Source organism: Mustela lutreola, chromosome 18 (assembly GCF_030435805.1).
Source record: "Mustela lutreola isolate mMusLut2 chromosome 18, mMusLut2.pri, whole genome shotgun sequence".
NCBI lineage: Eukaryota > Metazoa > Chordata > Mammalia > Carnivora > Mustelidae > Mustela > Mustela lutreola.
Window position 1 is genome coordinate 28,859,064 of NC_081307.1, and position 22,578 is coordinate 28,881,641.

Below are 22,578 nucleotides of genomic sequence, written 5' to 3' on the forward strand. Positions count from 1 at the left end.
AGGAATCCTTCTAGAGGCCTGACAGAATATTAATTTGTAATGATGTTAATTAGGTCCCTCAGCACGTCTATCTGTTTCTATCGCTACAGAGTCAGCAAAGGGACAGAAAGGAGGAAATCCCAAAAAAGGGTGAGTGGTGGCAGCAAGAAGAAAACCGCTCTTAGGAGAAGTACAGACTACTTCAGAGGAGGGGTCAAGGTTAACTTCGTATCTTTGGGGAAATTAGCTTAAATTCTTCAAAACGAACCATATTAGACAGGAGGATGGCCAGACTGGGACAGTCCTGAGCCCAGTACACCGGGTCAAGGAGGAGCCTGGGTGCCCTGATTTAAATGGCTCACCCAATGTGTCGTAGCTGCGGAGCCCGACCATTTCTCCAGGCCAAGTTCATGTCATCTTTGCACCTTCCTGGGCTCTCAGACAGCTCTTTTTCATGGTGGCCAGAGATCTGGTCTTCCTCGAACTTTTACCCATTGGTGCTCTTTTCCTCCCTAGGTGCCAAAGAGAACGAGCGCAATCTTTCTTCTGCATGATGGGTTTTCAAATATTTGAACACAATGGTCTTGTTTCCCAAACCTGTTCTCCTTGAACCCAAATGGCTGGCTGCCCTCACCGTTGCTCACACCCTTTCTCTACTCCAAAGCCTGCCAACCTCCTGTCTGTAATTCCACCAGATTCTCCCTGCTTTGCAATCACATCCCATCAGTTAGTGTCAAGTATGAACATCCTCTTGTATCGTTCATTTTTTCCCCTCAGCCTATAAATCTACTCAATCCCTCCACACTAAAAAAAAAAAAAATTAAAAACTTTCCTCAAATCTTCTGCCTTCTCTTTAATGTTCATTCCCAAACCATTTCTTCATTCTAACCCAGAGATCTTAAATCTGGAGGGCTCCAGGGAGACCCCGTCAAAATCTCCCTTATGCCACCTAACCCATCCTAGAGCTACTTCACGAATATACACCTGAGAAGGCAATATTTGCGCCTGACTCACCTTTGAAAGACCACACTGCTAATGCTGTTGATTTGGGGACGCAACCGTATTGTTTGCAAAAATGTCAATGCCTACACTCTTCTAGAAGTCAACTTTTACATGCAGTAATTACACTAAAAATACAAAACGTTCCCTGTTTACCATGTGTAAATGTGTGCCTTACGTCCTCATAAACCTGTGCGAAGTACATACAAGTATTACTGCCATTTGAACAGCCCATGCAGGACAGAAACTTCAACTCTAGTCCGGTAAGCACAGGACTGGGTAACGCGTACCTCTTTCTAGTCACCATCTGTAGTTTCCAGCCACTGGGCTGATGATCCCGTGTGAGGCTGGCACTGTTCTCTAAAGTGTGCGTTTGGCTCCTGATAGGGATTTGACTCACCACTAGTTTCTGGAAGACGCAGCAAGAAAGGGGCCCCTTTCAAAAGTTCTGGAGGGAGAAGGGAGGGGTCAGGATGCTGAGGCAGCATTGCTAGGCAGAGGGGTATGCTGGGGCTGTCTATATGGCCCGAGGGGCTCCTGTGGCTGGCAAAGGCCACGCACCCCACGACACAGGCCTTCACGCTGCCCACCTTCGCAACAGAGGCTCCTAAGGAGTAGGATGTCAAGTACAATCACAGAGAGAGGGAAAGAGACATATCAGGGACACACGACTCCTGTGTGCTTTGACGATTTGACCAACGAGCAAAAATTGCTTTTTAAAAAAACACTTATCTTTTTGATAGGGTTTGTAGACCAAATTGCAATTCCTAAGTAATATTATATACACGCAATTCTGAAACAGGATTATAAAATGATTCGACTTAATTGTTTATATTGTTTGCCTATTTTAAGTAAAAAAAAAAAAAAAAAAAATGTTGGTATCTGTAAGGCCAAAATTGTGAACTGAATTTCCCACAGGAGCTCTTTAAACGTATCAACTTAGAAATGCTGGGTGTGTGGCTCCCAAACCTTCGTGTACATACAACTCATCTAAAAGGCTTATTCAAACAGATCCCCGGGGGGCACCTGGGTGGCTCAGTTGCTTAAGGGGCTGCCTTCAGCTCTGGTCATGATCCCAGGGTCCTGGGACGGAGCCCTGCATTGGGATCTCTGCTCGGCGGGGAACCTGGTTCTACCTATGCCCCATGCTCATGTGTTCTCTCTCACTATCTCTGCCTCAAAAGTAAATAAAATCCTAAAAAACAAAAACAAAAACATTGCTGAGCCCATCTCCAGGTTCTGCCCCAGCAGAGCAAGGTAGGGAACCTGTATTTCTAACAAGATCCCAAGTGATGCCGGCACTGTGGCCCCTGGACCATACTCTGAGAACCCCTAGTTAAACCACTAATCACAGCCCTAATCCACCCAGGTGATGGAGAAATGAAAACAAACTCAATTTAAAAATGAAACTGGAGGCAGGAGGCTTGGCTGCAGAAATACCTATATGATGAAAACTATGTTTATGTAATGTTTGGACAAAATTAATGGCTTAATAATTCTTACTGAAGTCGTTTCATATAATTTTAAGTAAACTTTTTTTTCCCTCAAAAAACACAAATTTTTAAAATAAGTTCTTGAAAAGCAAAGTTTTCTTTTTCTTTCCTATTCTCACCCACATACAGAATAGTAATAAATACTCAACATCATTAGTCAACGGGAAAATGCAAATAAAGAGCATAATGAGGTCCCAGTTCATACCCACCAGGATGGCTATAATTAGACCACCAGCACCCCCAGTATGAAAAGTAACAAGTGTTGACACAGATGTGGATAAAGGGGGAGGCCTGTACATTGTCCGTGGGAAGGTGAAATGGCGCAGCCTCTGTAGGAAATAGTTTGGCAGATCCTCAAAAGTTAAACACAGAATTACTGTATGACCCCATACTCCTGCTCCTGGGTCTATGCCCCAAAGAACTAGAAACATGTACCCAAGTCACTGCAAGCCCATTCATGGTCACAGCAGCACTGTCTACAGGAGCCAAAAAGTGAGACACCTCAAATGTCCACCTACGAATGAATGGACAGAGCGCGTGTGACATCTACACGCAATGCAGGATCACCCCGCCACGGAAAGGAATAGTGTGGCTACCGCACTACAATGCGAGGGCCTTCCAAACATTAGGCTAAGTAAAGCCAGATCCCGCAGATCACACATACCTCCCATATGAAATATCCAGTATAAATAAACCCAAGAAGATGGAGAGTTAGAGGGGTGGCTGTCAGAAGCTAGGGAGGGGGGCGGATGCGGGGAAGCTGCTGGAGGAGGATTTTGGAAGGAGAGAAATGGTTCAGAACCAGACAGAGACGGTGCTTGCACAACAGTGTGAGGGCAGGAAATGCCACTTTAAAGTGGCTCGTTCCGTGGTATGTGAATTTCACCTCAATAAACAATTTTGAAAAAATAGTAACGAGTCCTCACAATGCCAAGACTCCAAGTGAGTAAGATCTCTTCACAAGAGGAAGTTAAATAATAAAAATATGTGAAAATGTGCAACTTCATTAAAAAAAAAGAAATGCCAAATAAAACAATCATGAGGCTTAATTTTAAGCCTGTGAGGGTATCGAGTTTTTGTTTTGTCTTGTTTTGCTTTGTTTTCCTAATGAAACTCCGTTCCGGTGCGGATGTGGAGAATCCGTTACTTTCCTTTGTTGCTCATAATTCTGTAACTTGATACAATTCTTTTAAGAAACAATTTGACAGTATTAGAGAACCATTAAAAAGTTGATTCCATTTAACCTAGGAATGCTATTCTTACCCAGTATTCCCTGAATTCTGTCCCACAGGACCACTCCTCCAAAGACTGGGCGCAGCCACCTAAGGCCTCTTACTAGCCACCGTCTTCCCCACAGCCTCTGAGCTTCTCCAAGGCAGGGCCCATTCTGCTCTCTCCAACCCTAGCAAGGTCAGAGTAGGTGTCAACTGAATGGATGCAAATTAGAAAGAAAGACAGGAGTGAAAACAATTATGGAAGGACTGTTACTATTTTTAAAGTTTTCAATTTACATAAATGTAATAGTAAATGCATTGATTAAAAGAATAAGATGAAGGTTAATATTTAAGTGATCATTGATAAATATAGGAATGAATATTGATAATAAAGACTGTAGGACAAGAAAGGAGAAAAATCTCTTGATATTACACCAAAATGTCTGGTCCTATAACTTACTTTGGTTTATTATAATTACATTATGTATCACAAATGAATAGCTAAACGGAAAACAGATTCTTAGTTACAGAGAGGTGAAAGAATTTATTGCAGGTGTTAAAATAATTCACCCATTTTTTACAAGTATTTTCCCCTACAGAAGAAAACAGAGTGGTCAGCAAACACTTTAACCTGAACCTCTTTTCTCTCCTAAGTGCCAAGAAATGTTTGCCCATTGGATTATTTGGTTTTGGAAAAGAGTTTGAGAATTTAAGTAGATATGCCAGTAAAGAGAGGAATGCTGGTGGGAGGAAGAGGGCTTAACAGATCATTATCCAAACAAACAAACCCACCCAGACCGCCTCGTCCTCCTAACTACAGCTTGGAGAGCACACGCATTACGGCCGCCATCACAGGTGAGAGCCGTTCAAGGATCAGGACTGGAAGATGCTGGGGGGATTCACTCAAGAGACAGTGCTCCAGCCAGAACAACAAAGAACTAACCTACAGCACAATCCCTGGACAGCTACAACCTTACTGTAGTCAAGCTCTTTCTTAAAGAGGCTAACTCAATGATTAAAATGATCCTGTACTACTTTTATCAAAATCTAAGGAGCTGGGAAGATATTTTTTAATCCCTATAACCCTTATCACATAGGGAAAAACCCTAGTTCACAGTGTGGTCACTCCAGGCTACGTTTTTCTTAAATAAACATATACCCGTATACTAAAGCACATATAATATTATGCACATTTTTATAAGATCAGAATATTAAATTAAATAAAATATACAGTATATTTTTGAGCCTTGCCTTAAAAAACACAAGTAATACATTCTCATTACAAAAAATATATAAAATAGAATAAACTATTTGTAAAGTCCTGCCTTCATTTCCTAGAGAAAGATATATATTCCCACACTTTGGTATCTTTTCAGTCTATCTATAAATTCACATGCTATTACAAAATGTATGATTAGGCTCATGCTATGTGCATTTTCTATGACTTTATTTAGTTTGCAAAACAAGTTAGAAATATTTCAATGAGCATAACTACACATTTACTTTAAAATTTTAATATCTACATACATGGAATGGATTATAGCCCATTATTTGACAAATCATTAATCAACAGACATTAGTTTCGTCTTCCTTCAAGAGAAATGCTTCCGTGTACATGCTTGCAAATATTTTCAGCAGTGTAATTATTTTTTAGAATGAATTCCTGGCAGTGAGTCAAAGGATATACATATTTTTAAAACTTAAAAACATCAATATATATTAAAGAGATCTTAAAAGACATACTAGCATTTAAAATTTTTAAGATTTTATTTATTTATTTGACAGAGAGAGAGAGTAGGCAGAGAGGCAGGCAGAGAGTGAAGGGGAAGCAGGCTCCCAGCTGAGCAGAGAGCCTGATGAGGGGCTCGATCCCAGGACCCTGAGATCATGACCCAAGCTGAAGGCAGAGGCCCAACCTACTGAGCCACCCAGGTGCTCCAGCATTTAAATTTTTTTAGTTTAAATTTAAATTTAAAATTTTTAAATACTCTCCTCCACAGTGGTAGTGAGCGCCCATTACCCAGGTTCCACCACACCTGATAAGGTCCTGGGGAGAGGGGAAATCTAACAATTACTACAAAAGGTGTGTAACTTTTCCATATGTTTACTTGCTTCCTTTTGTCCTTTTTAAAAGTGGGCTGTCTGCCCTCCATACTGATTTGTAGCAACTTGTAATACATGTTGGCATTAATCCTTAGTCAGGATGCAAATATTTTTTTTTCCAAAGATATTACTAGTCCATGAACTTTGTTTAGGGTAAGAAAAAGAATTGATTATTTAAACGTAGTGGGAGGGGGCATCTGGGTGGCTCAGTCGGTTACATGTCCAACTCTTGATTCTGGCTCAGGTCATGATCTCAGGATTGTGAGACTGAGCCCCAAGACAGACTGCATGCTCAGCAGGGAATCTGCTTGGGGTTCTCTGTCACCCTCTTTTCTCTGCCCTCCCACCTCTCTAAAAAATAATAAGAGAAGAAGAAAAGTCTTGCAAAACTGGATTGACAGGGGAAAAAAGCTAGCTCCTGTATCTTCCTTCCAACTGTACTGATTCCAGGTAAGTCAAAAGAATTACATGTGGTGAGTGAAGCTAAAGTATGAAACCCACAGAAGATACACAAGAATTCTTTATGACTTCTGGGTTCTGTTCCCACCCCCAGCGTTTCAGACGACAGTCCTTTAACTCTTGCCACTGAAAAATAAATACAATGAAAACAAGATCCTGCGATACATTTCAGAGAATTCCTCACACAGAAGTAAAGCTTACAGCTGGCTCTGTTAAAAAGGCAACTAAGTATTAGAAAGGTGTTAAAGACATACTAGCACCAGACTGACTCTCTCCTTACAACAGAAAAGTTAACGGGACTGAAATGTACTTAATGGGATGTCCCCATTCTACGACACCCTCCTTGGGAAATCCGGTCCTAGGCCAATGGAAGACCCCGGCAAGGAGAACCATCGTTGCAACAAGTTTAAATTGAGGAAGGTGAACCTAATAGCAGTGAACAGAACAGACTAAACCAGCAGCATCAGGGTCGACTAGTAACTTACTAGAAATGCAAGTTACCAACTTCCTCCCCTCAAACCACTACATGAGAGCCTCAGGGTAGGGCTCCGCCCTCCCTCCTCCCACCTCCCTGCTGCCTGCCCCAGGGGGAGAGCCGCTGGTTTGGAGAGGGGCTGAAACAGCTCGGTTTTCCATTTTACCATCCAGTAGTAAGCAACGGCCAGGGAGAAAGGAAAGCAATGCGTTGGCAGCAGACAGGATGCCGTGAGGGAAATAATAGCATCTGAGGCTGCCAGGGAAGAGAAAAGGCTTCTATAAATGTGGGGTTCCAGACAGGAGTCCTTGAAAGTCAAAGCTGGATCCTGAAAGGCTGGGGGTGTTCTTGAAGCAACGCACTCACTCAACAGGAGAGCAGTAACGGAGGAAGTTTCTGGTTCTGTGGTTTGAGCATGGTCACTGCAGCATGAATAAGCAAAATTATCAGCAATTAAGTAACCTTTAAAAAAGATGTGGCCTGTGAAGTGCTAGAGGGACATGCAGGTGAAATACAGACTGAAATTTCCACAGGGACATCAGATAATAGATGAGATGAGTGCGCCAGGCAAGGCGTTGGGATGTACCCACATTTAATGGGACAAAAGCAGAAAACAGAAAGAAGGGCTCTGACAACAAAGTTCAACTGGAAGAAGGGGAAAACCCCACTTCACTCTCTTCTTTTCACTCCTGCCCACAGGAAGTCGTAACAAAACTACCAACAAAGGAACATTTCATTCATGCGTTCACCAGACCACCAAATCTCTACTGATGGCCTCTGTCCCCCACTGGGATACACAGGATGGGGGAAAGCATGGTTCTGGTCCCCCAGCAGTTCTTCCACAAATAACCAGGGATGTCCTCTGGATGTAAGCGCAGCATGAAAGTGTTCCCCAGGGAGAGCGAAATGTTTGCTTTGAAAACCAATGAACTTTGAGTGTATCTGCTTTTTGTACCATCAGAAAACAACTGACATCTCACCAGTGAAGTAGTTCTGTTGAACACCAAGTAATTCTCCTAAGGACACTACGTGAGCCTCTCCAGGGACCGGAGCACCCAGTTCTCGAGCTGATGTCCCAGGGACCCCATACTGTCAAAAGGGAAGGAATCCTCTGGCCAGGAAACGCACTTGGCAGAGTCAACACGGGAATGGCCTCTTCCTCTTCCTCTTCTGCTTTTGTCCCATTAAATGTGGGTACATCCCACGACACCAAATGCCGTCACGATGGTTGCTCTCCTGCCATCCTGACCACGGGAAGCAGTCACGGCTCAGGCTGGAATTTTATAACCCCAAGCCTCGTTGTTGCTGTTGAACAGCATTACTGAAGTCTAACTTCTATACCATAAAATTCCCCATGGTTTAAGTGTGCATATCAGAAATTTTAAGTAAATGTGTAGAGTTAAAATCACCATGCAATCTCAGTTTAGCACATTCCTACCAACCTGAAAAGATCCCCTGTGCCTAGACGCAGTCACCCCCTCATCCCTACTGCCTGCCCCAGGCAACCACTCATTTAAGTTCTATCTCTACAGATGTGCCTTTTCTGGAATGTCAGAACAATGGAGTCGTACAACTTGTGGTTTCTGATGTCTGGCTTTTTATTCAGCATAATGTTATTTTGCGGTACATCCATACTGTTGTGTGTGTCAAGAATTTTTTCCTTTTACTGCAAAATAGTGTCCTATTGTATGGATGTATCACATTTTGCTTAGCCATTCACCGCTTTATAGACCTTGGGATTGTTTCCGCTGGTGTGAATAAGGCTGCTGTGACCATCTGCAAACAAACGTTAGCTTTTGGGAGAGAAACAATGATCCAACTTCAAGCTCAGTGTGAAGGGCCAAGTTTTATGACATGGTTGGCACAAGTTATTGGCAGAGTGGTCTAAAAATACTGAACATCAGAGAAGAAAGAAAACCAGCTCAGACCAACAAGGTATTAGCTTATTAACCTCATTAACACCAGAAAATCCTAATGTTTGTCCGCTGGCAAAGGGGGGCAATCCTACACAACTTCACTGCCCAGAGGCAGGACATCTGTACTTCTGATGTCTACTCTACCCACTGCTAAAAACCTAACCGAGTCCGTGCAAAGTAAAGGAAAAACCAGTCAGCCCGATGCACAGGGAGCAGAAACAGGCTTTTATCACTGCAGCTCCATGTGCCTGGACACCCTCTCCACCACTTGTCCACCCTTGTCCACCACTCTCTCCCAGCTCGGCTTCACCTTACAGCTGTCCTTTGAGATTCAGCTTCCTTAAAAGAGCCTTTGGAATGTGCTGTCTTGCCAGGCAAGCCATCCTGCCCCCCTAAGTTTTACGAGTTAAGAGCATCGTATGGAGCTCTGTACGAGCTCTGGTTTGGGAAGTATTTTTTCCCGCCCCCAATTGGTCATTTTTCATATTATTCACATTTTTTTCAGTTGACTTGTCTATTCTATTCAATGAGTCCCTCCTGGTTTTTCTCTAGGCACGTAGCATGGCCCTTGGTGCTCAACAGATGTTAGAGAAAACGAGTGAGTGATTGCTAAGTCACACTTCTGCGTCGAGACCCAGTGTCCACCCAGCCAACATCTACCCGATAATTCTGTGTGTGTGTGTGTGTGCAGGGGTTATGCGGGGGGGGGGGGGGGGGGGGGGCTCATAACCACACTGAATGTTGAACTAACACAAAACATAACCCTCGCTCCCATCCGCCCCCTTCCCTTCCCCTAAGACCACTCCTCCAGATTACACATTTTGGGAAATGCCATGATCCCCAACCCAGAGGCTTGATCTGTCCCTCTCCCTCACCCCCAGAACCCTTACTCAATCCATCACAAATTCTTCAGGCTCAAACCCCAGACACCACCTCAACCCACATAGCTTGCTTCCTCCACCTCCCCTCCCTTTGATGGTCCCCTCTCCCCCCCTCCCCTCTCTTCGGGGGTCCCCACAATTACCAACGTAGTGTGTATCCTTCCAGACCTGTCTCTGCAAATAGCTAGAAAACGGTCTGCAGCGTTAACATAATACGCTGCACGTGTCATTCTGCAGTTTCCCTCACTCATCCGAAGACACAAATTGGGACCTTTCGTTTTGCTCTCTCATTTTTTTAGAAGGTTTAGACCACGGTTTATTTAGCCTTTCTAGTACCTCTGGTACCAATAGGCAGTTGAACTGTATCTAAAAGCAACGCTGTACCGAGCCTTCCTGAGTGAGCCCTCGGGCGGATACTGACAAGAATTCTGCTCAGGCACAGGTGCCCAAAGCTGGCCTCAGACGGTGCCGCCCGCAGCACGCCTACACATACGCACACAGGATGGTGGCTCCCGAGGGGAAGGCGACCCCAGGCCAGGGTGCCTGACCTGGGCAGTTCCCAGGTTTGCAGCCCTGCAGCTGGGGGCCACGGAATGGAGTGCTTGGCTGCCCGGGCTGGGTTCCAGCTACCATGCCGAGGGTCACAAAGTTTCCAGGCTGGACATTCTTAAGAAGTAAGCCTTGGTGACTTGCAGGGAAGTATCTGGGGCTTCACTTCTATCCTCTGGTTTTTACTTTTTCATGATCTACGCCTACAGATAGCATTACATTTAGATACAAAGCAAATTAACATCACACTGTTCATCAAGGGAAGCTTGTGTTGTTTCCCTGGATCCCTGGCAAGCCTGCCTGGGTAAATGCTCCAAGAAAAGTAGGTTGTTCTGGCTGTGGCCACTGCATTCCTGATAGATTGCACTGAACAAATTTCTGATGCTAGGGCGATGCTATTAGTAGATCCTAACCTGGCATTAAGACGTCTCATTATGACTGACCCGAAAGTACCAGTCTTCAAGAATGGGATGACCCTGGGCACATCTGATCACACTGCCACAAACGAAACCATGTCTGACGCCTGCAAAGAAAGCTTTGAGGTCCAGGAGTCCATCACTTTCTGTGTACCCACTCTTTTTCTTGATGAAGAAAAAGCACATGTTGCAAAGTGTGCTTCATGTTTCAAAGATGACTATTATATACACCTGCAAAAGATCTATGCCTGCCCCCATATATGTTACTTTGGAAATTTGGAAGTAACATTGGTTAGTCAGTTTCTATACAGTGTCTATTCACATATCTTATATATAATGTGTCCATTAAGAGGATGAACCATCCATTTGCATGTTTTAAGTATAATGTCTTCATTACAAAGAGGAAACATCTTTCTATTATTTAGCCTTTCCTGAACTGTACACTGAAGGAGTATAACAAAACATTTAAAGCTTCTGGCCAAAGGTCCTATAATTTACTTCTTCGACTTCTTTGTATTAAACTGTTTTCTATTAAATGTAAAGAGTATAATTTTAAGTTATTAACATCAAGATCCAATTCCCCTCTTTGGTGATATGATTGGACTGAGACAAATCTGAATTTCTTAAAGTCCATTTTTAGTGACCAAATTATCAATCATGCATAATCCCCATTCCTTGGATTTATAGTTTAGGTGACTATTTTACTTCTTATTTTTTAGTTGACTTGACACAGCATGAACAAGAAGCAGACAACTGTATAAAAGCCACTGAGATTTGTAGGCTGCTTGTTAACTCGGCAGAGCTGACGAATACACAAGTCTAACTAAAATAATCAGTACCCGTCATATGACTCAGTTGATTTCCTCAAAGCTGCTATCATGTTTGATCTGTCTTGTTTACTGATAGTCTTTCTTCCTACCTTCCCACGACTTGCCTTGTCCACCACTCCAGTCCTTGGTGCCTAGAGCAATGGCTGATGTGCATTCAACACGCGTTCAATAAATGTTCTTTCTGCCAATCACTGCATCTGCTGACGACCCCGTCAACCAAACACTGAACTGCTCTCCAGATGCAAGACTTCTGCATTGCAAAGCCCCTCATCTTGGCCCCGAGTGCAACTAACACACAAACCAAAAGAATCACAGAAACTTTTTTAAAGCTCCAGGGTTGGAATTTCAAGAATCAAATAACTGAAAACTAGGAAATGTTCCTAAGCAGCCTAAGGAATGGCACTAACATGCTACAAATCAATGCCATACCTGGCATCTGCTTTGCTAAACACGGGATTGAATTTTTATAACTTATTCGAAGAGTTTCTCTGGCGCTATTTATTTCCTTGGGCTCTTACCCTCTACTTACCTCTGGCATAGCACCAGGTCCTCAAAGCACTAAAAATTAAGACATATGGAATGTCAGGAATGTCTGATAGCTATACTAACTTCAGAGATCAGCCCTCAGTCATAAACAAAAATGCACGCCCTTTGAGCTTTGACTCAAATTCAGTCCAAAGTGCACAGAAGTCAGGAGTTTGAATGCTGGCAAAGTGTACAAGGTTAAGTGGGCTGGGCAGAGCTCTAAATATAGCTCTTCATCACCACAAAGATAAATATTGCTTCTTTATCTACAGCGGTTGTGAATTGAATGTGCAAAGCACACTGCTTGGTAAATTTTTAGATTAGTAACCCCGATTTAGAAAAACAAGCCATTAAGATTGTTTATGAAATAAACTTCAGTGACTCCCTGATACTGGACCTAATATCTCCTTGTCGGGGCCTTGATTTCAGTTATTAATCCAGTTCTACAGGTGTTGGTACTTACAGTTCAAGATTAAGTAAAAGAAAAAAATGCAAAATACAAGATGCTTGAAGAACTGGCTTTTGGCCCAAAAGAGAAGCAACAACCAATTGTCTCATGTTTATCTCAATTAGGTCCCATTTTTTAAGGGGGAATAAAAGGTTATAAAAGAATTCTTGGAACAACGAAGGTAATTTAAATATAGTAGATATAAGGTGATATTACAGAACTTTTTTTTTTTTTTAAATTTCCATAGTTATGATCATTGGTATTATGGTTGTGTAAGAGAATATTCTCGTTCTGGGAAGATATATACTAAACTACTTAGTAGTGAAGGGGCATAATATCTTAACTTCCAATGTTTCAGCAAAAAAGCTAAATATAGATACAAATATAACATATACATATATGTAAAGAGAGGAACGGAAGATAAAGCAAATATGGCAATAAGTTATTTGTCAGATCTAAGCAGAAAATACACATGTGTTCATTGTTTTCACTTTTGTATGTTTGAATGTCAGGAATGTCTGATAGCTATACTAACTTCAGAGATCAGGGGAATCCCTCATTAAGGAAATTCCAGCAAACACAATAGACTCAATACACGTGATGACATACACACCCTCTAGAACACAGCAGCCAGGGGATTAAAACAGGCATACACACAAAAAGACAAAGGGCAGATCAAGTGCAACAGAATTTGAGGTGGTGGAAAGCAAATGGCAGAGTAGTAACTGACTTAGCAGACGTGAGAAATAGAAACCTAAATCAGCAAGCAAGCAAGCTTAGAAGCTGATCGATTCATACCGCAGACCCCTAACCTGGCTCTGGAATTCCGGTGTCAAGGACTCAGACATTAGGCCTTGGCCAGAGAGGACTCGCTGGAAGTCTGTTAAGTGGTAATCAGAGCTGCAGCCTGCTTCTGCCCACCCTGGTCAGAAACAGACGGTTCCTCTCCAAACAGCTCACAAACAGGGACTGTGGACTCCCTCCTGGGCAGCTGCTACAGCTGAAAGAGTGAAGACATGGTTGACAACAGGAGGATTAAGGGGCAGTCTACATACCGTTCCCTTTCCCTCCTCAGCTTGCAGAATCTTGGCAATCAGGCTTATATTTACCAGGCAGGGGATGGTGGGGAATTTCCCAAGAAAACTATTAAGAACAGGAAAAGAGTTCTGTTGACATTCATGTCTGGGAATACCATAACAGAGAGGCGGGGCTAGATCACTACACAACGAAGCTCTACCCACAAATACAGAGCTTCCAAAGAGCATTTTATGACTCGTTCTTAAATATGTCTGGGGACTGTATCAGTCAGGAAAAGCCAGGTGATGCTGCATCGAAAAACAATGCCAATCTCAGTGGCTAAACACAACTATCTCCTATTTCCCACTGAAGCCAAGTTCAAAGTGAGTCTGGATGAATCCCCCAGGCAGCTGGTCCCTAGAGCCTGGCTCAGCATTCCAGAACACATGTTGGGTGACTGTGGCACCTCCATCCCAATATGACATGAATCCTGTGGGCAAGGAAGACGCGCATACCACTTCTGTTCACAGTCCACTGGCCAAAACAAGTCACATAAATGCAGGAAAATTAATCCTCTCACATGCCAGAGGGAGCTAAGAACCAGGATGGAAGGCATTAGTTATGTCTAACATAGAAATAAGAACACTACCTGTAAAATAAAAGCAGAATCTAAAACAAACACACAGAAATCATAAAACAGGCAATGCAGTAAATAGGAGAAAATTTCAATGTTGTTTAGAGAAGTTTCAATTAGCACCTTCAAGGAGTTAGAACAAAACACCAAAAAGGAAATATTTGGAGAAAGAATTTTAAAACTCTTGGAAATACACAACACGAAAACAGAAATGAACCCATCTATTGAAGTGTTAAGATCAAGTGAAAAAAATGTCCCAGACAGTAAGACAGATAGAAAGGAAAAGAGAGGGAAACTGGAGGACCAGTCCAGAAGGTCTAGTATCTGAGCAGCTGGAGTTTCAGAGAAAATGACATACATGTGAAGGGGAAGATACTCTCCAAGATGTAGTGCAAGAAAACTTCTCTGAACAAAATGACATAGGTTTCCAGATTGTATATGGCCCACTCAGAACAATGGTCAAAAAAGGACCTAAATCAAAGCAGAACAATGAAAAATTTTACAACATGGAGGCAACAAGAGTGTAAAAGCTTCAAAGAAGAACCAGGTCACCAAAGTACATACAAACACACACACACACACACACACACACACACCCCAAACAAATCAAGAGTAAGACAGGCTTTCCACTAACAACAAAACTTCTGAAAAAGAAATTTAAAAAATGGATCCCACTTATAGTAACATCAAAGACAATAAAATACTCAGGAATAAATTTAACCAAAGAGATGAAAGAGCTCTACTGTGAAAATTATAAGACACTGGTGAAAGAAATCAAAGGTACAAATAAATAGAAAGATATCTTACGCTGATAGAATTGGAAAAATTAATTGTTAAAATGTCACTATTGCCAAAAGCCATCTATAGACTCAATGCAATCCCTGTCAAGATTCCAATGGCGCTTTATCATACAAGTAGAAAAAATACTCCTAAAATTTAGATGGAACCACAAGAGAGCCCAAAGAGCCGAAGAAATCCTGAGGAAGAAGAAAAAGCAGGAGGCACCATACATCCTGATTTCAAGCTCTAGCATCAAAACACTATGATACTGATAGAAAAACAAATAAACCAATGGAACAGAATTGAGAGTCCAGAAATAAATCCAAGCATATAAGGGCAGCTAATATTTGACAAGGAAACCAAAATACCCAATGGAAAAAAGGCAGTCTCTTCTATAAATGGTGCTGATATTGGATCACTGGATATTCACATGTACAGAATGAAAACTAGACCCGTCTTAAACCCCTCACAAAAATTAACTTGAAATGTATTAAACATTTAAATGTAAGCCCCCAAACCATGAAACCTCTAGAAGAAAACATAGGACTAAAGCTCCTTGACATGGGCCTTGGAGATGAATTTTTGGATACGATGCCTAAAATAAGCAACAAAATAAAAAATAAACAAAGATTTCATCAAACTAGGAAGCTTCTCCACATCGAAAGAAACAGTCAACAAAGTAAAAAGACAACTTACAAAATGCAAAAAATATCTGCAAACCATATACCTGATAAGGAGTTAATATCCAAAATATACAGAGAATTCATGCAACTCTGTAACAAAAATAAATAAACCACAGTAGCCCAATTAAAAAACGAGCAGAGACCCTGGATAGACATTTTTCCCAAAGAAGATATATGAAAGGTCAACAGGTACAACAGAAAAAAACTCATCATCACTCAGTATCACTGGGGAAATGCAAATTAAGACCACAATTAGATATTATAGCCATCATCAAAAAGACAAGAAATAACAAATGCTGGTGAGGATGTGAAGAAATCTTTGTGCACTGTTGGTGGGAGTACAAATTGGTACAGCCATTATGGAGTAACCTCAAAAAATTACAATTAAAACTACCATATGACGGAGAAATTCCACTTCTAGGAATATACACAAAGGAAATGAAAACACTAACTCCAAAAGATATTTGCACACCCATGTTCACTAGCAGCATTCTTTACAATAGCCAAGACATCAAACAACCTAAGTGACCATCGATAGATGAATGAATAAAGAAGCTGTGGTATATACATAAAATGGAATATTATTCAGCTTTAAAAATTGAGGAAACCCAACCATTTGCAATGGATGACCTTGTATTATACTAAGTGAAATAAATCAGAGAGAGAAGAACAGATACTGTATGATTTCACTTACATGTGGAATCTTACAAAACAAACAAATTCATAGAGAATGATCAGACCCGTGGTTACCAAAGGCCAAAGGCATGGGAAAGGAGAACTGGAGGAACGGGGTCAAAAGGTCAAAACTCCCAGTTATAACATAAATAAGTACTAGGGATGGAATGTACAATATGGTGATTATAACTAGCACTTCTGCATGACATATGGGAAAGCTGTTAAAGGAGTAAATACTAAGCATTCTCATCAAAGGGGAATTTTTTTTCTTTTTCTTTTCTTTTAATTGTATCTAAATCAGATAAAGGATGTTAGTTGAAACTCCTACATTTATGCCACAGTATATATAAATCGAACCGTCATGCTGTATACCTTAAGCTTAAACAATGATGAATGTCAATTGCTTCTCAATAAAACTGGAAAAAAAGAATCAGAAAGTCATCACACTTCTCAAGACTGAAAGCTACAAGTCAGTGAAGCAGTATCATCAGATTTTTGAGTGCGGATTATTTCCTTTTTTTTTTTTTTTAAGATTTTATTTATTCATTTGACAGAGGAAGAGCATAAATGGGGAGTGGTCGGCAGAGGGAGAGGGAAAAGCAGTGCAAGGAGCCAGAGAGTGCAAATTATTTCCAACCTGGAATTATATCCCCAGCTAAAATATCAATCAGGTATGAAAGTAGAAAAATGTGGCATATTCTGAAATGAAAAGTTCTAACAAATTCATCTCCTATGTCCCCTTTCTAACACAACTCTGCCAAAATGACAGAAGAAACCAAGAAAACTGGAAGACTGGGATCTAAAAATTAAGTATTCAACACAGGTCAAAGACACATCTACAAGATGACAGCACACGGAGATCCCATAAACATATGACAGGTGTAGCAGTTATAGCGAATAACCCGTGGGAAGCGGAGACCAAGGACAGAAGGAGCAGGAGGTCTGAAACCAAGAGAACACCTGCTGTGTTTAAGGAGATTTAAGTTCTGGCAGCAAATAGGCGACAGGGACATAGAAAATTAAACCAATGAAAAACAAGAGATAATTATTAACCACAGAAAAAACAAAGGAAATTCAATTATAGTACACTAGATTGGTCATCCAGAAACAGTATTTACATAGTCATAAAATGTAAACACTGAATACTGATTTCTTCACAAGGGGACAAAATACCCCAAGATGATGGATGAGGGGGAAGGGAGGTGTGGGGGGCACCCGTGAGAGCCAAATCCTCATCCAGAACAAGAAGTCGATTCTCAAAATCTAAAACCAAAAAATTGAGACATATAAATATGTTATTTAAAAACACAGAGGAGGGGTGCCTGGGTGGCTCAGTCATTAAGTGTCTGCCTTCAGCTCAGGTCATGATCCCAGGGTCCTGGGATCGAGCCCCGCATCAGGCTCCCTGCTCAGCAAGGAGTCTGCTTCTCCCTCTCCCACTCCCTCTGCTTGTGTTCCCTCTCTCGCTGTGTCTGTCAAATAAATAAAATCTAAAAAAAAAAAAAACCTTAAAAAAAATAAAAACACAGAGGTAAACCCAACAAAACCCATTACATAGGTAGGTTGACTCTGGGGAGAGAGAATCAGGTGTGGCTCAGAGGAAGTGGGTCAGAGACCATGGCTTTGCCTCGGGAACTTATTTTCTTTGTCCATCACTTATAGACAGAACTTTGAAACAAAGTTGTAAAATCTCCCTTAGGTTTCCTATTTTAATTCCAAAAGTCTCAAACCTTTCTCTACTGTCTCCACTGATTTTAAATTTACCCATAATAAATCTCATATAAATTGTTAACATTACATTTGCTCAGAGCTTATGTGAAGTAGATTTTTGTGGTACTCTAAAGCACGTGACCTAAACATTTGAAAATCTCACCAATGTTGTCTTTTAGTATAAACCACATTTTAGTGAGTCTTGAATAAAATTGAAAATACACATAATCTTATTCTAGCTTTTAATTCGAAGCTTCTATTACATTCAGTATTCTGTTAAGAGATCCCAAATTATATACCTGAAAAGCATTCCACAAAGTGTTACACCCTAACATTAATGCCTTTATTTTCATTTCTGAACCCTTGACTCTGCTCTCCAAGAGGCTACAGTCTAACTGGCAAGATAAGGCACATTCAGAAATAACCTACCATAAGGCCATCTGTGCTAAGTAACATGTGAATGATACAAAGAAGAAATGAAGAAGTTTGCATCCAGATGCATCTGAAATGGTGGTTGTCATGCTAAGCTCGCATCAGCTACCTACTCTCCTTCTTTTATAAAGCAGAAAAACAAATTAATTCGAGGAAATTCCTCTTCTTAGATGTCATAATATGCTGACTCTCTCTGTCCTATTATTTCCACTGCACTCTCAAAAAAAAAAAAAAAAATAGTCTAAGAAAATCAATATAAATGAAAAACTATGTCCAGAAAGTGCATTTCAACATTGGACGCTCTAGCACTCCCCCAGCAGGTGCTGCCCCTTTGCAGCACCCCACCAGTTCCCCAACCTGGCAAGCAAGCTTTCCTCCTCTGCCTTCTCCCTGCACCCACACATTCTTCCAAACGACAACAACTCCAGGACCTCAGAGCTGCAAAGTTTGCCAGTAGAAGCCCTGCAGCTGTTGTCAGAGAGCCGAAGATCACGGTCACAGAAGATTTCTGAATGTTTTATTCCTCCCCTCTCTGAGCCTTGGGGTGGCCTGGTGAGTTCTCTCCCCTTGTGGACTCCGTGTCTGCCCCCTGAAGGTGACATTTCAAGACGGATGATAGATCAAAGAAGACGTACTATTTTCTAGAGTGGAAATCATTCCCTGGCCAAGGACATAGCAACTGCTAACCTAATGTTTTTGTCTTTTGTACGTTTATAAGAACTATCTGGAATTCTGGAAGAAACCTCTCACCCTTATTTCTGCTGTGGCTTTATGCTGGTTTTGTCCAGTGAACCTACTATTCTCTAAGGAACCTGAAAACCTAGATCCCAAAGAAAATAAAGTCATCATTTTGAAGTGTGCTGTTCTTTTGAAGCTCAAACTGGGGTCCATGGGAAACCACTGATTTTACAGCAATTTCTCCACTTAGGTAAAATATCTACCTGATTATTTATATGAAGTTAGAATCAGGTTTCAAAGGTGTTCCTGGGATGAAAACATAATTTTACATGATGTGTTTATTTGATGATACAACTTCATGAGATAAATGGCTTATGAGAAGAAGTTGTAGCATTTCATCTAATTCTTCCTTTCTTTACACCAGGTCTTGAATCTCCAAAATTGCTTCCATATCATAAATACTACATGATGTAAACAAGTGGGTTTTTAGGCATGAAAATATTCACCCCACAATTTGGGTACATCATGGTCACCCCGAAATTGTATTTTCTCAGGATTTCTCCAATGGACATCCAAAAATATAATGATTAAAACAAATTAAGTTAACTTCCCATAAAGTATAAAAAATACACAAAACCTGCTTTCAGTCCTTTCTCAGACTTCAACAGCTTTATTGTAACACGTTTAATTTCAATGAGTATCAAAAACAATTATGGATAATTAGAACAAAATAAAGTTCTCAAATGCCAAGAACTTGTAAGCTTGTACTTACTTGATCAATTTTGCTAATTTTAATATTTCCAAATGTTTTTAAAAGTACAAAGATCTAGACTATCAAAAGATGACATTTCATAATTACAGACTTTTTTTTTTTAGAAATTCCTGCATGTCCACATAAGACATTATTTATTTTTTTAAGACTTACTTATTTTAGAGAGAGAGAGTGAGTGAGTCGGGGAGGGGAAAAAGGAGAAGGGGAGAGTGAATCTCAAGCAGACTCCACTCTACGCAGCGGGCCCGTCGCAGGCTTCATCTCAGGACTCAGATCATGACAAGAGCAGAAACCAAGAGGCGGATACTTAACCGACTGAGCCACCCAGGTGTCCCGTACACAAGCCATAATTTAAAATCCTATTTCAGTGCACGAAAATGGTATCTACTGCCCTTGCTTTTAATTGTTGTCCTTAATGATTTCGACCATCGTTGACATGCGCTTTGACACTCAGGGACAGACAAGGAGTGATTAACTGGTTTGAACGTCTCCCTTCTTAATGTCTGCTTTCTTCTATGGATTTCTAGGCACTAGACATTTTTTAAAAGTAAGGGTCAACATTCTTAAAGTAGAACAGGTGTCTTTACCTTATCACAACTAAGCCATGACACAGAGCCACTGGTGGGCTGGAAGTCATTGCAAAGTCCCAAAAATATTACTCTATGGTGAAGTAAGATACCTACTACACAAGAAATCAGGGCACCTGGGGTCAGTGTCTGCCAAGAGCTTGCTGGGAGAGCTTAAACAGTTAACAATCTCTTTGATTGTCAGCTTTCTTCATCTATAAAACCACAGGGCTTGACTCAAAGTCAATGCATGCTCTAAAGCTTAAGGATTTTTTAGATTTTTGCAATAATACCTCACTATAGATTGTAATTCATATCTTATTTTCCTACTGACATCTATAGAAATCTAAATGATCCTTAATTGGCAGGGGCTCCTGTGCCCCCAGAAAGCCCTTTACTATACCTGGAAGGAAATACAAAGATCTTTATAAATCTTAAAAAACAAAAAAGTTCACTGACTTCCATTGCCAATTGCCTAAAATCCAAGATATGTATGCAGTTTGGCATTCAGGATACCCCCAAATCTGACCTCAAACATCCATCTCAACTTTTGTCTCCAATGATTCCCTTTCCTGTTCCCAAAGTTACAAACTTTCTGAACATGTCTTTCCTAAGTACCCCAAAGCCTTCCCATCACCCATGTTTTTGTTCACAGTACTGTCCATACCTACACTGTTCTCTATCTCCACAAAGTCCAGTTTTACCTAATCCTCAAAGCTGGAGAGACCACATAACTTACCACCCAAACTGGGATGATTTGACAGTGAAAGGGGATGTTAGTTGAGTGGGACACCATGACACTAGGAGTAAGCGGGGGCTCACCCAAGCAGACAGAGTCATGGGATCACTCTATACAAAGCCCAACTCAAGTGCACATCTACTGGGAATAATCTCTCCCTCTCCTAAAACTCCACTGCGCTTTAAATTTGTATCTCTTTTCAACGATCATTTCTGCTGTACACCTGAGCTACACGTGTAATAAGCTTTATCTCCCTTACCAGTCTGAGTCATGAAATGATTCAGCATTATACTCCCTACAATGCCTAGCATATACAGTAAAGGTTCAGTAAATATCTGATAAATGAAAGAGCTCCTAGGTATGTTTAACTCTGGTATATTGCATTAGGTTCTTTCAAGTTGGTTACATACCTTTCAAATCATCATCATGGTTCATGCAGAAAAGAACCACACTTCTCAGCCACGCCAAAGAGTCATGTCCCTCAGAGATGGTCCATGTTCACACACTGTGATGGTTTGTCCTAGTAACGCAACTTCCTTTGTTTATCTGCCAAATTCACATGACGCCATATATATTGGGACAGAAACCCTATCACCCACCACTTGGTGCCTCGGTAACAGCTATGTGTCTAAGCCCCGATAACAAGATCTATAGAACCGCTTCCAATCTGTGAGATGTTTCACGAAGAGCACCGTTCTCTCTTGGCAAGAGCCTTAGACCTCAGGATAAAGAGCTGAGAGGTTACTTACCATCCAACAGGCTTCTGACTGCCCTTAATCCCAAAGTATTTCATCTATGCCTTTCTTAGGCTATTGACAACTTTCTAGTACACATTCTGGACACCATGGGGTCCAGATCTGTACTCTGGAGTGCACAGAATAAAATACATAGTACTCAACAAATACAGACTTAATTAATCTTAAATCGACGAGTAAGTGACTTGAGGTGCATCAACAGCCTTACTTACTTATGCAGAAAGGAAGAATTTCCATGGCCCTGCAGAAACCTGAGATATACAGTGAGTCAGGCCCGCTTTCCACATATCCCAACTCCTTCATGTACAAAAGCCCTGTGAGACAGATGTGATGAGTCCTCATTTTGCAAACTACTGAACGGTTCAGAGAAACAGAGAGCACTATCCGGAAAGAGCTGCTAAGTGGTGATGGAGTGGGGTCTTCAATCTCGACCTTCTGACCATAGGACTACCTTGGTTCACCCGGACACACTGCAGTGAACTTGACAGATGGCATGTATATAACACAAAGCATTACAGGTCGCTAGCTTCTCTCATCCCTGAGAGCCACAGGCTACCCCAGACAACTGCCCCCATGTCTTATGTAGTTCTATTAATTTTCTGAAACCAAAGGGGGAAAGCTTTCATTGTCTGCTCCCCGACACAGATAGACCTGGCTATGGCAGCGTGGGAGGAAAGGAGAGCGACAAACCACAGATGAGAGAAATAAAGGGTTCAGGAGGAGAGAAGTGCAGAGTGCCACAGTATCGACGCGCCACCTTGTTCTGTGTTCTGCGCAGGCGCACATTACAATGTTGCTGTGTCGTGCATCGAGTGATTTGGTGGACACAATAAATGAGGCACCTCATCAC

The 22,578-nt window shown here is 41.4% G+C and overlaps 1 protein-coding gene across 2 annotated transcripts in view; it reads right to left on the reverse strand.

The window, feature by feature from the left end:
• The window catches only part of WWC2 (WW and C2 domain containing 2), a 203,810-nt gene that overhangs the window by 112,952 nt on the left and 68,280 nt on the right, over nucleotides 1-22,578 (reverse strand). The gene's annotated exons all lie outside the window — the stretch shown is intronic.